The sequence below is a fragment of the Schistocerca nitens genome, chromosome 5, assembly GCF_023898315.1.
Source record: "Schistocerca nitens isolate TAMUIC-IGC-003100 chromosome 5, iqSchNite1.1, whole genome shotgun sequence".
Taxonomy (NCBI): domain Eukaryota; kingdom Metazoa; phylum Arthropoda; class Insecta; order Orthoptera; family Acrididae; genus Schistocerca; species Schistocerca nitens.
Window position 1 is genome coordinate 170,963,893 of NC_064618.1, and position 15,291 is coordinate 170,979,183.

Genomic DNA, 15,291 nt, shown 5'->3' on the forward strand with positions numbered 1-15,291 from the left:
CCGCCTGCAGGGTGGGTCCTCCTTCTTGGGCTAAGCGCCTTTCCACTAATGAACCACCTTCCAACTCACTCTGCCCACAGCAGGAAGCCATTTGACACCAGGTCAGTGCAGCCTAACATGGTGTGAGCTTCCTGGTGCCTCATGCTTTCTTTCAGGAGGTCAAGTTCCACTTCTGAGGGCTGACATGTACTGCAAGAAGTACAACGTGCCTCCCCAGCACTGGAATGCCTTGCTGGGAGCAACCACGTCGAGCGTAGCCATCCACTCCGGTCTTGTTTCTGTACAGAGAGTGCTGTTGTGAAAACCAAACTGCAGAAAACATTACAGACCTTATGAAATGTAGGTTGTCTCTAGCAGAGACTCTATTGTCATGACAAGACAGCCGGAAGTGAGCAGAAGGGTGTTAGTAACAGTGCCGGCCGGTATGGCCGAGAAGTTCTTGGCGCTGCAGTCTGGAACCGCGCGACCGCTGCGGTCGTAGGTTCGAATCCTGCCTCGGGCATGCGCGTATGTGTGATGTCCTTAGGTTACTTAGGTTTAAGTAGTTCTAAGTCTAGGGGACTGATGACCTCAGATGTTAAGTGCCACAGTGCTCAGACCCATTTGAACCATTTTTTTTTTTTTGTTAGTAACAGTAGTTAAGCTCAGTACCTTGATGAGGGCAAAAATACACATCTCAAGCCAATACCAGGTGTGATCAAGTGGTTCGATTGGTATGATCACTGGCTCATACCGCACGTACCTACATAGATACGCCAATGCGTGCACTTAAATAGCACATGCAGTGAATACACATAATCAATACATCGATCATGCTGTTTCAGACTCTTTCACAGAAAATGCAATCATTCCCCTTCATGTTCTTCTATTACAAGATGTGTAAATTTGTTGTCATTGTTACATTTATATGCTATATCTATGAGTTGAAAACTGTGCAACATATCGCTAACATTTATAGCAAATGAGAATAAACAAGTAAAAGGTTAAATAAAAGGCATTTAGGCAGTAAGTTGTCAGGAGTAGCATCTTTGATTAGTAATCAAAACGTCCTAGGTCCTGGGTTTGAATCCCACCATTACTTAAATTTTGATTATAATTAGCATTGGCGGCCGAAGATTTCTAGCTTTAGAAGTCACTCTCATTCTGCCAACGGCCCTGTCAGAGAGGTTCAGGGCACTCTCTTGTCGCCGGCCGGGGTTGCCGAGCGGTTCTAGGCGCTACAGTCTGGTACCGCGCGACCGCTACCATCGCGGGTTCGAATCCTGCCTCGGGCATGGATGTGTGTGATTTCCTTAGGTTAGTTACGTTTAAGTAGTTCTAAGTTCTATGGGACTGATGTCCTCAGAAGTTAAGTCCCATAGTGCTCAGAGCCATTTGAACCATTTTTTGAACTCTCTTGTCCTTGGGGCAGGGAACTGCCCATAATGGTGGAAGATCAGCAATGATCAGCGGCAGGAGGATGCAGGAGGCAATGAAAACCACAGCACTGATGACACATAACGTGTATTCACAGAACATGTGGCATGTAATTGAAAAAAAAGTGTCATGATGACCTTTCCATTGGTGAAAGCTTCCGAAGTAGTCCCCCATTCGGATCTCTGGGAGAGAACTGCCAAAGAGGAGGTGACCATTAGAAAAAGATTGAATAATCAACGAAAGGATAAAATGTCAGTCTTCAAGTGTCGCTGGAGAAAACAGAGTTCTTCACCACCATCAAAGAAACTAACAGAGAGATGTTACTAGACCAGAGAAACATCAAGAGGACCGAGAAGTTTAAGTATCTCGGCGAAAAGATTGAGCCCAACTTATCAGAAGAAACGTCATTATCCATGAGAGTCAACAAGTTGGAACTAGCTTATCGACTGACTACGAACACCTAAAAAAAAACACCTGTCAAGCAACCTGAAACTTAAGCACTACACATCAGTCATACCACCAGAAGCCCTGTATGCCATGGAATGTCTTGCCATGAATCAGAGAGGTCTGATGGAGAAACTGGAAGTCAGAGAGAGGAAAATCTTCAGGAAGATCCTAGGCCCGGTAGAAGAAGCTGGGGAATTCAGAAGGGGGGACGTAACTTGGAGCTGTAGCAGCATATCGAGAGGCTCTCTGACTTTGCAAGAAAAAGAGGGGTAGCTTTCTATAACCTTGTTGCAAGATTGCCTCCAACAGATTGACCAACCGTCTGTTCATCTTCTGGCAAACAAGAAGGTTCGCACCACTTGGCTGACAGAAACTGAAAAGGACATTAAAGAATTAGGAACAAGTGATCTCCAGAACAGACAGTCTGTGAGAAGAACCCTGAAGGAAGTCCGAGGATTTCAGGAAAAGCCCCAAAGGAAGGGTACACCATGGACAGATGAAAGGAAGGAGTTACATCGGCAGCGGATGCGACAGTATTGGGCAAAGATCAAAGCCCAACAGTTGAACAAGCGAGGTCCAAAGTAGGTCCATTGGAAACAAGAAGAAGAAGAAGAAGAAGAAGAAAGGATAACATTCTACGACCCTGGGCGTGGAATGACAAAAGCTTGAACGTGGTAAGGGCGCTAAAAGAGCTGAAAAAGGGATATACAAAAACTTGGTCTAGATGTAGTAGTGGTCAATGAAGTGAATTGGAATGAAGACAAGGATTTTTGGTTATATTGAGCATAGGGCAATATCAACAGCGGCAGAAAATGGTAGAATGGGACTAGGATTCATTATGAATAGGAAGTAGGGCAGAGAGTGTGTTGCTGTGAACAGTTCAGTAACAGGGTTGTTATTATCAGAGTCGACAGCAAAGCAACAATGACAAGGATACTTCAGACGTACACGCCGACGTCACAATATGAAGATGAAGAGATAGAGGAAGTATATGTGGATATTGAAAGGGTAATACAGTACGTAAAGGGAGATGAAAATCTAATAGTCACGGGGGACAGGAATGCTGTTATAGGAGAAGGAGTAGAAGAAAAGGTTACAGGAGAATATGGGGTTGGGACAAGGAATGAAAGAGGAAAAAGACTAATTGAGTTCTGTAACAAGTTTCAACTAGTAATAGCAAATACTCTGTTCAAGAATCACAAGAGGCGGAGGTATAATTGGAAAAGGCCGGGTGATACGGGAAGATTTCAGTTAGATTACATCATGGTCAGACTGAGATTTCGAAATGAGATACTGTATTGTACGGTGTACCAAGGAGCAGATAAAGACTCAGATCACAACGTAGAAGTGATCAAGAATAGGTTGAAGTTTGAGATATTCGCAAGGAAGAATCAACAGGTCTAGGAGTGGGCTACGGAAGGGCTAAGGAATGATGAGATACGTTTGAAGTTCTCCAAGCCATTAGATATGGCAATAAGGAATAGCTCAGTAAGAAGTGCAGTTGAAGAGGAAAGGACGTCTCTCAAAAGGGCAATCAGAGAAGCTGGAAAGAAAAACACAGGTACAAAGAAGGTAACTGTAAAGGAACCGTGGGTAACAGAAGAAATACTTCAGTTGATCGATGAAAGAAGGAAGAGCAAAAATGTTCAGCGAAAATGAGTAGTACAGAAATACAAGTAACTGAGAAATAAAATAACTAGGAAGTTTGGGGAAGCTAAGACGAAATGGCTACATGAAAAATGTGAAGAAATCGAAAAAGAAATGATTGTCGCGAGGACGGGCTCAGCGTATAGGAGAGTTAAAAGCCGGGGTGGTAACATTGAGAGCCCGCATCTCGTGGTCGTGCGGTAGCGTTCTCGCTTCCCACGCCCGGGTTCCCGGGTTCGATTCCCGGCGGGGTCAGGGATTTTCTCTGCCTCGTGATGGCTGGGTGTTGTGTGATGTCCTTAGGTTAGTTAGGTTTAAGTAGTTCTAAGTTCTAGGGGACTGATTACCGTAGATGTTAAGGCCCATAGTGCTCAGAGCCATTTGGTAACATTGAGAGTGCAACGGGAATTCCACTATTAAATGCAGAGGAGACAGCGGAAAGGTGGCAAGAGTACACTGAAAGCCTCTATGGGGGGGGGGGGGGGGGGGAAGATTTCTATGAAGAAGAAACACGAGTTTATTCAGAGAGACAGGGAGCTTCGGGGGACTTAAGGTCAAATAAGGCAGAAGGAACAGATAATATTTCATCAGAATTCTTAAGCCTTTGGGGGAAGTGGCAACAAAACGACTATTCGTGTGTGTAGAATATATGAGTCTGACGACATACCGTCTGACTTTCGGAAAAATATCAACCACACAATTCCGAAGTCTGCAAGAGCTGACAGCTTCGAGAATTATCATACAATCACCTTAATAGCTCATGCATCCAAGTTTCTGACAAGAATAATATACAGAAGAACGGAAAAGAAAATTGAGAATTTGTTGGATGACGATCAGTTTGGTTTTAGGAAAGGTAAAGGCACCAGAGAGGCAGTTCTGACTTTGCGGCTGATAATTAATGGAAGCAAGACTTAAGAAAAATCAAGACAGGTGCATAGAATTTGTCAATCCGGAAAAAGCGTTTATCATGGACTGTGCGGCTGGTCTCGGCGGAGGTTCGAGTCCTCCCTCGGGCATGGGTGTGTGTGCTGGTCCTTAGGATAATTTCGGTTCAGTAGTGTGTAAGCTTAGGGATTGATGACCTTAGCAGTTAAGTCCCACAAGATTTCACACACATTTGAATATTTTTTTGTTTTGTTTTGAAAAAGCGTTTGATGTTGTAAATTGGTGCACGATATTCGCAATTCTGAGAAAAATAGGGGTAAGCTGTAGGGAAAGATGGGTAATATACAATGTGTACAAGAGCCAAGAGGGAATAATAAGAGTGGACTACCAAAAACGAAGTGGTCGGTTTAAAAAAGGGTGTAAGACACGGATGTAGTCTTTCGCCCCTACTGCCCAATCTGTAACTCGAAGATGGAATGATGGAAATAAAAGAAAGGTTCAGGAGTAGAATTAAAATTCAAGGTGAAAGGATATCAATGACACGATTCGCTGATGATATTGCTATCCAGAGTGAAAGTGAAGACGAATTACATGAGCTGCTGAATGGAATGAACATTTAAATGAGTACAAAATATGGGTTGAGAGTAAATTGAAGAAAGACGGAAACAATGAGAAGTAGCTGAAATGAGAACAGCGAGAAACTTAACATTAGGATTAGTGGTACGAAGTAGATGAATCCTGCTATCTAGGCAACAAAGTAACCAACGACGGACGGAGGTAGAAGAACATCAAAAGCTGACTGGCATTGGCGAAAAGGGCGTTCCTGTCCAAGAGAAGTCTACTAGTATCAAACATAGGCCTTAATTTGAGATAGAAAGTTCTGAGGATGTACTTTTGGAGGACAGAATTGTATGACAGAGAACCATGGACTGTGGTAAAACCAGAGCAGAAGTGAATCGAAGCGTCTGAGATTTAGAGCTACAGAATGTAGAAAGAGGAGATTCTCTGCAGAATCGACGAAGAAAGGAACATATGGACAACACATATAAGAAGAAGGAACAGGATGACGAGACATTTGTTAATGCAGGTGGGAATAACTTTCATGGAACCAGATGGAACTGTAGAGGATGAAAGCTGTATGGGAAGGCAGAAATTGTAATGCACTCAGCAAATAGTTGTGCGCGATGGTGCAAGCGCTACTCTGACATGAAGAAGTTGGTGCAGAGGAGGAATTCAAGAATTCGTGGCGGGCCTCGTCAGACTAGTCACGAAACTAAAAATTAAGAGAAAAGAAAGTTGATCAATTCCACGAGGTGCAGTACCAGCTCATCTACATCTACATCTACATGGATACTCTGAAAATCACATTTAAGTGCCTGGCAGAGGGTTCATCCAACCACCTTCACAATTCTCCATTATTCCGATCTCATACGAGCTCTGATTTCCCTTATTTTATCTTGGTTATCGCTCCTCCCTATGTATGTCGTTGTCAACAAAATATTTTCGCATTCGGAGGAGAAAGTTGGTGATTGGAATTTCGTGAGAAAACGCCTTTCTTTTAATGATGTCCAGCCCAAATCCTGTATCATTTCTGTGACACTCTCTCCCATATTTCTCGATAATACAAAACGTTCTGCCTTTCTTTGAACTTTTTAGATGTACTCCGTCAGTCCTATCTGGTAAGGATCCCACACCGCGCAGCAGTATTCTAAAAGAGGACGGACAAGCGTAGTGTAGGCAGTCTCCTTAGTAGGTCTGTTACATTTTCTAAGTGTCCTACCAATAAAACGCAGCCTTTGGTTAGCCTTCCCCACAACATTTTCTGTGTGTTCCTTCCAATTTAAGTTGTTCGTAATTGTAATACCTAGGTATTTAGTTGAATTTACGGCTTTTAGATTAGACTGATTTATCGTGTAACCGAAGTTTAACGAGTTCCTTTTAGCACTCATGTGGATGACCTCACACTTTTCGTTATTTAGGGTCAACTGCTACTTTTCGCACTATTCAGATATCTTTTCTAAATCGTTTTGCAGTTTGTTTTGATCTTCTGATGACTTTATTAGTCGATAAACGACGGCGTCATCTGCAAACAACCGAAGACGGCTACTCAGATTGTCTCAAAAATCGTTTATATAGTTAGCGAACAGCAAAGGGCCTATAACACTACCTTGGGAACGCCAGAAATCACTTCTGTTTCACTCGATGACTTTCCGCCAATTACTACGAACTGTGACGTATCTGACAGGAAATCACAATTCCAGTCGCATAATCGAGACGATATTCCATAAGCACGCTATTTCACTACGAGCCACTTGTGTGGTACAGTGTCAAAAGCCTTCCGGAAATCCAGAAACACGGAATCGATCTGAAATCCCTTGTCAATAGCACTCAACACTTCCTGTGAGTAAAGAGCTAGTTGTGTTTCACAGGAACGATGTTTTCTAAACCCATGTTGACTGTGTGTTAATAGACTGTTTTCTTCGAGGTAATTCATAATGTTCGAACACAATATATGTTCTAAAATCCTGCTGCATATCGACGTTAACGATATGGGCCTGTAATTTAGTGGATTACTTCTACTACCTTTCTTGAATATTGGTGTGACCTGTGCAACTTTCCAGTCTTTAGGTACGGATCTTTCGTCGAGCCAACGGTTGTATATGATTCTTAAGTGTGGAGCTAATGCATCAGCATACTCCGAAAGGAACCTAATTGGTATACATTCTGAACCAGAAGACTTGCTTTTATTAAGTGATTTAAGTTGCTTCACTACTTCGAGGGTATTTACTGCTACGTTACTCATGTTGGCAGCTGTTCTCGATTGGAATTCTGCAATATTTACTTCGTCTTCGTTTGTGAAGGCATTTCGGAAGGCTGTGTTTAGTAACTCTGCTTCGGCAGCACTGTCTTCGATGGTATCTCCATTGCTATCGTGCAGAGAAGGCATTGATTGTTTCTTGCCGCTAACATACTTCAAATACGACCAGAATCGCTTTGGATTTTCTGCTATTTAACAAATGTTTTCAAATTTGTTATCAATAGTTCGTCGTTTCCTATACAGTGTGGAATTTTTATAAATGACTGTATGAAATTGAGACAGCTGGTTAATCTTAGTTTTGTAATTTACAATGAAGAGCGAAAGAAGCTGGTATAGATATGTGTATTCAAATACAGGGATATGTAAACAGGCAGAAAACGGTGCTGCCTTCGGCATCGCCTACATAAGACAACACGTATCTGAGGCAGTTGTTAGATCGGTTGCAACTATGGCAGGTTATCAAGATTTAAGTGAGTCTGAATGCGATATTATAGTAGGCGCACAAGCGATGGGACACAGCACTTCCGAATTAGCGATAAAGTGGCGATTTTCCCGTACGATCATTTCAAGAGTGTACCGGGAACATCAGGAAACCGGTAAAACATCAACTCTCCAACATCGCTAAGGCCGGAAAAATATCCTGCAAGAAAGGGACTAACGACGACTGAAGAGAATCGTTCAACGTTACAGAAGTGCAACGTTTCCACAAACTGCTGCACATTTCAATGCTAGGCCATCAATAAGTGTCAGTGTTCGAACCATTCAACGATACATCATGGATATAGGCTTTCGGAGCCAAAGCCACACTCGTCTACTCTTGATGACTGCATGACACGAAGCTTTACGCCTTGCCTGGGCCCGTCAATACCGACATTGGACTGTTGACGACTGGAAACATGTTGCTGGTCGGACGAGTCTCGTTTCAAATTGTATCGAGCGGATGGATGTGTAGGGGTATGGAGACAACCTATTGAATCCATGGACCCTGCGTGTCAGTAGGGGACTGTTCAAGCTGGTGGAGGCTCTGTAATGGTGTGGGGCGTGTTCAGATGGAGTGATTTGGGACCCGTGATACGTCTAGATACGACTCGGACAGGTAACACGTACGTAAGTATCCTGTCTGATCACCTGCATCGTTTCATCTCCATTGTACATTCCGACGGGCTTGGGCAATTCCAGTAGGACAATGCGACAACCCAAACATCCAGAATTGCTACAGAGTGGCTTCAGGAATACTGTTCTGAGTTTAAACACTTCAGATAGCCACCAAACTCCCCAGACATGGACATTATTGAGCATATAGGGATGCCTTGCAACCTGTTGTTCAGAAGAGATCTCCAGCCCCTCGTACTCTTACGAATTTATGGACAGTCATGCAGGATTAATGGTGTCAGTTCCATCCAGCACTACTTCAGACGTTAGTCGAGTCCATGTTATGTCGTGTTGCGGCACGTGTACCTGCTCGCAGGGATCCTACGCTATATTAGGCATGTGTACTAGTTTCTGTGGCTCTTCAGTTGTAGTACGCTTTAGAGCTCAGCTGTGGCCGGAGCGGCGCAGCGTTGCTGTATTCAGAGCGTACTCTAGGGCGCATCTTAAGATTTTAGTACTGGTAAATTAATATTTCTAAGGTATTTTTAGTTGAGGTCCTTAATCACGATGGATCGACGGGGACAAACAATAAGAACGTGAGCTCCAAACTCGGAATTCGTTCCTTAATTAGTTGTAAGTGGGTGAGTCAAATGAAAACCTTAAATATTTTTTTAAACATTATTTATTGTGCAGAAGTGGTACAAAGCTGTATCACTCCCACGCTCAATGCAAGTGCTCCAGCGCTTACAAAGTGCATAAATTCCTTTAGAAAAAATTAGTTTGGTAGTCCGCGCAACCACTCATGCACTGTGTGGCGTACCTCTTCATCAGAAAGGAACTTCTTTCCTCCCACTGCGTCTTTGAGTGGTCCAAACATATGGAAATCACTTTGGTGATGAGGAATGGCGCCATTCCTTGCTCGCTCTTGGAAGAGAACCCAGGTTTCGTCCCCAGTAACAATTCTTACAAGGAAGCCATCACCTTCTCGTTCAAAGCGTCGAAGAAGTTCTTTACAAGCATCAACACGTCGTTCTCTCATTTCAGGAGTCAGCTGCCGTGGCACCCATCTTGCAGACACTTTGTGAAACTGGCGCACATCATGCACAATGTGGTGTGCTGCCCATGACTAATCTGTAAACATGCTGCAATGTCATTCAGTGTCACTCGGCGGTTTTCCTTCACTATGGCTTCAACTGCTGCAATGTTCTGTGGAGTCACAACTCGTTGTGCCTGACCTGGACAAGGAGCATCTTCCACTGAAGTCACACCATTTGCGAACTTTCTACTCCATTTGTAGACTTGCTGCTGTGACAAACATGCATCACCGTACTGAACCTTCATTCGTCGATGAATTTCAATAGGTTTCACACCTTCGCTACGCAAAACCGAATAACAGAACGCTGTTCTTCCCTGGCCCAAGTCGCAAGTGGGGCGGCCATCTTTATACTGATACTCCGACGGTATGTGTGCATGTGCACTATGCTGCCACCTACAGGCCATTCTGCACGCTGTTTGTAGCACGCTTACCAACTTACAGGATAACGGCGTGAAATTTCGATTTGTTATTACAAATTTAAGGTTTTCATTTGACTCACCCTCGTATATAAAATCGTACCACCCTTTTTTTGTGGGGGAGGAGGAGGGAGGGAATGTCACGACGCTCAAGACACGCCTCTTGGATACACGCCTGACTAGATGCGTGGTTTCACAGCAGCAGAAAGATATTACTGTACATTCCCGACTCGGTAGAAAATATCAGCTGACATATGGAACAAACTGTCAAGAGCCGAAAAAAGTACGACTTCCTTAAAGAATGTCTTGAAAAACCCTTAAATATTTAGCTTAATGTATTCAGTAATTACTGGTTTCCTGCAGGACTGAGCCGAGGGGCACGCGATAGATAAAGGAGGCGGACTGGACCTTTAGCTCTGCGGAAAAACGCGCGCCGGAAACGTGAAGTCGAGGGAAGCCACGTGAATAATGAGCGCCAACGAAACGAAACCTTCCGAAAATAAGCTCCCTGAAGGCAGGGAAACGAACAGCGGCGTATAAAAACGGGTATACGGAAAATAATCTAGTAGGTGGCGTGTTTCGTTGTAGCGCGCAGAAAACTGAACAGAGGGGTGTAATACAATGCGAAGATTAGTGAGAAAATGAAAGACTATTCCTAAAGTGAAAAATGAAATACTTTTAGTAGAACTTTGAACATAGCTGCTAAGGTTCAGTGACCGTGTCAGAATTATATTAGAACAAATAAGTCCTCGGTCACAAATATTAAGTCAAAAATGACCAGGTTCCGACGCTACTATGAGCGTCGTCTTCAGAATTAAACTAACTGTTCTAAAAAATAATAGGTATATAAGACATTAATAAATTAAAGTGTGTACTGACTGGAAAGAGATGCAGTACTTACGAGTCACATTCTAAAAAAACTAAGCCGGAAAGGCGACGTCATGAAAAGTTGTAAATAAGATAAGATGGCGAGCCGCTAAGGGCTGCTCGTACCTGAGTGAACACAGGTTGCAAGATTCCTCTTAATGACATCCCCACCACCTCTTTCCCGGATCCTTTCCCCTCACCAAATCATGCATTTTCCCCTTTCCTCTGTCCCCTCCTCCCCTCTCCACTAACTCCAAATATTCCTAGTTAAAACATTGACCGTAGTTGCCAAATCCAGTACTCCAGTACGACGTTATGAATAGAGAAGGCGGGTCGCTGATACAAGTAATTAGGTAAATTTCACAGTTATCTAAAATTATTTTTTCGTTTGACTACTTACTGTAAAATATTAGACTGTGCATATCTACGTCTACTTTGTTTTACATCTGAAGATGATCCTGAGTGATCGAAACATCTCAAATAATTAAAAATGTGCAAATGGACTGAACAATAAATTAGAATTATTGTAAAATTTATAATGCAGTACAATGTAAATTTCGCGATGCAGAGGCCAGTGGTATGCGGAGGATTTATGTATATGTTGATGTAGGTTCTAACGTGCCTTTTGTTTTACCACGTCGAGTTACGATTTGGAAAAGTTATTTTACGAGTACTATGCGGTCCCTACCACTGTCAGCTGGTATATCATTTGCAGTACATTTTATCATACTTTGAGGTATTTAGTGCTCGCAATAAAACTATTGTTTCGAGATCTACGTTGTTGTTGTTGTTGTTGTGGTCTTCAGTCCTGAGACTGGTTTCATGCAGCTCTCAATGCTACTCTATCCTGTGCAAGCTTCTTCATTTCCCAGTACCTACTGCAGCCTACATCCTTCTGAATCTGCTTAGTGTATTCACCTCTTGGTATCCCTCTACCCCTTTCAAAGGGCACGGCCGACTTCCTTCCCCGTCCTTCCCTAATCCGATGAGACCGATGACCTACTTGTCTGGTCTCCTTCCCCAAAACAACCCAACCCAACCCTCTCCCTCTACGATTTTTGCCCTCCACGCTGCCCTCCAATACTAAATTGGTGATCCCTCGATGTCTCAGAACATGTCATACCAACCGATCTGTTGTGTACATAGTTCCGCGTAGTCAGCTCGTACACAACTTTCCCAATAGAGCGCGCCCCGCTAAGCACAACAGCGCAGGCCCAGCGCTCGTCCGTCTTCGCACTACGAGATGGCGCTGTCTTTGAGACGGACCAAATTCTGCTTCCGCCGATCCGCGTATTAATATGTAACGCAGCCAATGAGATTGCTGCTAACGTAGAACCTTTTCTCCTCGCGGTCACACTCGCGCAGTGATACCTGAACGTGCGAGTATTATAACGAGTGTACAGACCTCCGATTAGTCAGTCTGAATTAGTCTGCATTAATCTGCAGTCAAGTTTCAGTCTGCGCCTAATAAGATTATCGTATTCCTGTATATAGCTATGAAGATAAATGTATATACACTTTGTCAAGTATCAGAGATATGTGAGAATAAGATTAACATACCAAGACCAAAGGAACTTCAGATTGTCAATTGTAAACAGAATCCAGAATCAAGTTACGTAATGTCTATGATTTTTATTATTTTAATAAATGTGTGTGAAAATTAATCAAGTTCTGTTTAAAGTTGGTCACCGTCAATCTGCTACTCTAAGCGTGAAAGTGGCATTTCTATCGTCTGACCTAATGGCAGAGGATAAACACGCCACGATAAAACCACGAGACATATTGCTGACACTCGCCTGCTTCGTTAGAGCGACAAGTCAAATAATCTGATGGTGTGTGTACCGAAGGTCTTACAGTACGCACACCACATGATACCTTCTTCTAGTCAAGTTGTGCCACAAGCTCCTCTTCTCCCCAATTATATTCAATACCTTCTCATTAGTTATGTGATCTACCCATCTAATCCTCAGCATTCTTCTGTAGCACTACATTTCGAAAGCTTCTATTTTGTCTAAACTATTTATCGTCCACGTTTCGCTTCCATACATGGCTACACTCCATACAAATACTTTCAGAAAAGACTTCCTGACACTTAAATCTATACACGATGATAACAAATTTCTCTTCTTCAGAAACGCTTTCCTTGCCATTGCCAGTCTACATTTTATATCCTTTCTACTTCGACCATCATCGGTTATTTTGCTCCCCAAATAGCAAAACTTGAGAGGTGGCAGAAGCCACCTCTCATATTTCTATCTTACTCTGAGAAATTCGATTTTCCTCTCTAATTGCATGCGGTAAAAAGTTGCTATTCCTTCACACGCGGACTTCCCACGCAGCGTCTCTCGTCACCCAGGTGGACCGGTGACAGGCGGGCTCTGCTGATCTTGAAAGGGTTAAGCCGACGGGTGTGAGGGAGTCGAGTGAATGCTTTCCAGACACTGACATTGTCTTAATAGCAGCAGAGACACGCCCCAGGGGCCTGAAGGAGCGGCTGGGCTAGAGGTTCCGTTACTTCGCAGAAACTTAGCGAAAACACTTTCTGGCAGGCTACCAGCGAGGCATGGGAATGACTTGTGTACCCACGCAGTCTTGGCGGGCAAATTGCCGCGTTTTCTGCAAAATCGTAACTGTGATTGGCTTGCTCAGGGCATAGCTCCGTGACGTAGCAAAATCGGCGCAGAAATTGGCGCCAAGAATCTCCATTGTTGGAATGGTAGTGCTTCGGCAGTAGAGTGGAGTTTTCCGCCGGTTTTCGAGTTGCTGATTGGAATGTTTAACCACGGCCATTGTCGTGGGGGCGGGAATGTTCTGTGTTCGGTTTGTATGGGTGCTCTTGTGGCAGACGGCTCTCGCCTTTCAGTCGGAGTAGGTTACAAGACTGAGCTCTCGCTGCTCTGGACAGCCTGCCTTCCGTTGGCTGTCTAATATAATTTTATTTGATTGTAACTGTTTAACGAAGTTGCTGAAGTTTCGATTTCAACGTAACTTTCCGAGTGCAGTTGGCAATTGAGCGTTCTGCGTACAAGCGGCCTATTTTGTCTGTCTTGGGCAGTTTTGGCTAAAGTTGACTGTATCGGAGTTACTGTGTGACTTCGCTTGTTAAAATCAATCACTGAACCGTCAGTGATTGTGTGAAGAGCCTTCTTCGTCTCCCTCAGGGGCGCATTTGTATTGATAGGAAGTCTTTGGTCTGGAACAACCAGACCAGGACAATTTGTTTCGGGCTATACTCACGACATTATCATCACCACGACGGGACGACGAAGCAACCAGCCATCGCTCCCAGTACGCCAGATCATGTACTTGCAGTTAAGAAGACAGCTTGGTAATGTATGTCCGCAGCACCGGCAGATTAGGGAATTTGCACTGTGATAATCAGAGCTCAGGAGAGCGCGCCTGTTCGTCTTTTCTAACTTTGCTCTGTCTTGGGGTGTTCATTGTCTGAGTTCTCACTACTGTAGCACCAATTAATGTTTTGTTGGTTGTGTGTTTCTCTTAAGATTTGAGTTGCAAGGGATTGGCTCCACATACCACTTCGTCATAAATGTCACAATCTAGTTTATGGACAACTTCAACTTCACAGCATTTATTTGAGTATCCAATTTGATCCATTTTGATGTATTGTAAATGTTTCATGTGTTTTGTTTCTGATTTTGAGTTTAGTCATAATAAATCAAATTGTTATTTTGGACAGAACTTTCATTCTGTTAATCGCTAGAGCAACCCTTTCATTTCTCACTACGTTACTGAAACTTTCCTTTATTTAATTAATGTCTATCAAATTAAATTATTGCAGGTGCCAAACTCTTTTCTACTCCACTTGCAGGGTCGATTACAGTCAGTTCGCGTTTCTTCTTAATCCATGTGCAACAGCAAAAGTAGGAGTTAGAAAAGGGGGGTCTTAGAGCATCATTTCCATATGAAGATTCGAGAAGAATTTAGTGTTAAATACACTGCTAGCGACTTGATTTGACTACATTCCATTATCCTCGTTTTGCTTTTGTTGATGTTCATCTTATACCCTCCTTTCAAGACACTGTCCATTCCGTTCAGGTGCTCTTCAAAGTCCTTTGCTGTCTATGACAGAATTACAATGTCATCGGCGAACCTCAAAGTTTTTATTCCTTCTCCATGGATTTTAACACCAACTCCGAATTTTTCTTTTGTTTCCTTTACTGCTTGCTCAATATACAGATTGAATAACATCAGGGATGGGCTACAACTCTGTCTCACTCCCTTCCCAACCACTGCTTTCCTTTCATACCCCTCGACTCTTATAACTGCCATCTGGTTTCTGTACAAATTGTAAATAGCCTTTCGCTCACTGTATTTTACTCCTGCCACCTTCAGAATTTGAAAAAGAGTATTCCAATCAACATTGTCAAAAGCTGTCTCTAAGTCTACAAATGCTAGAAACGTAGGTTTGCCTTTCCTTAATCTTTCTTCTAAGATAAGTCGTAGGGTCAGTATTGCCTCACGTGTTCCAACTTCTCTACAGAATCCAAACTGATCTTCCCCGACGTCGGCTTCTACCAGTTTTTCCATTCGTCTGTAAAGAATTCGCGTTAGTATTTTGCAGCTGAGACATATTAAACTGATAGTTC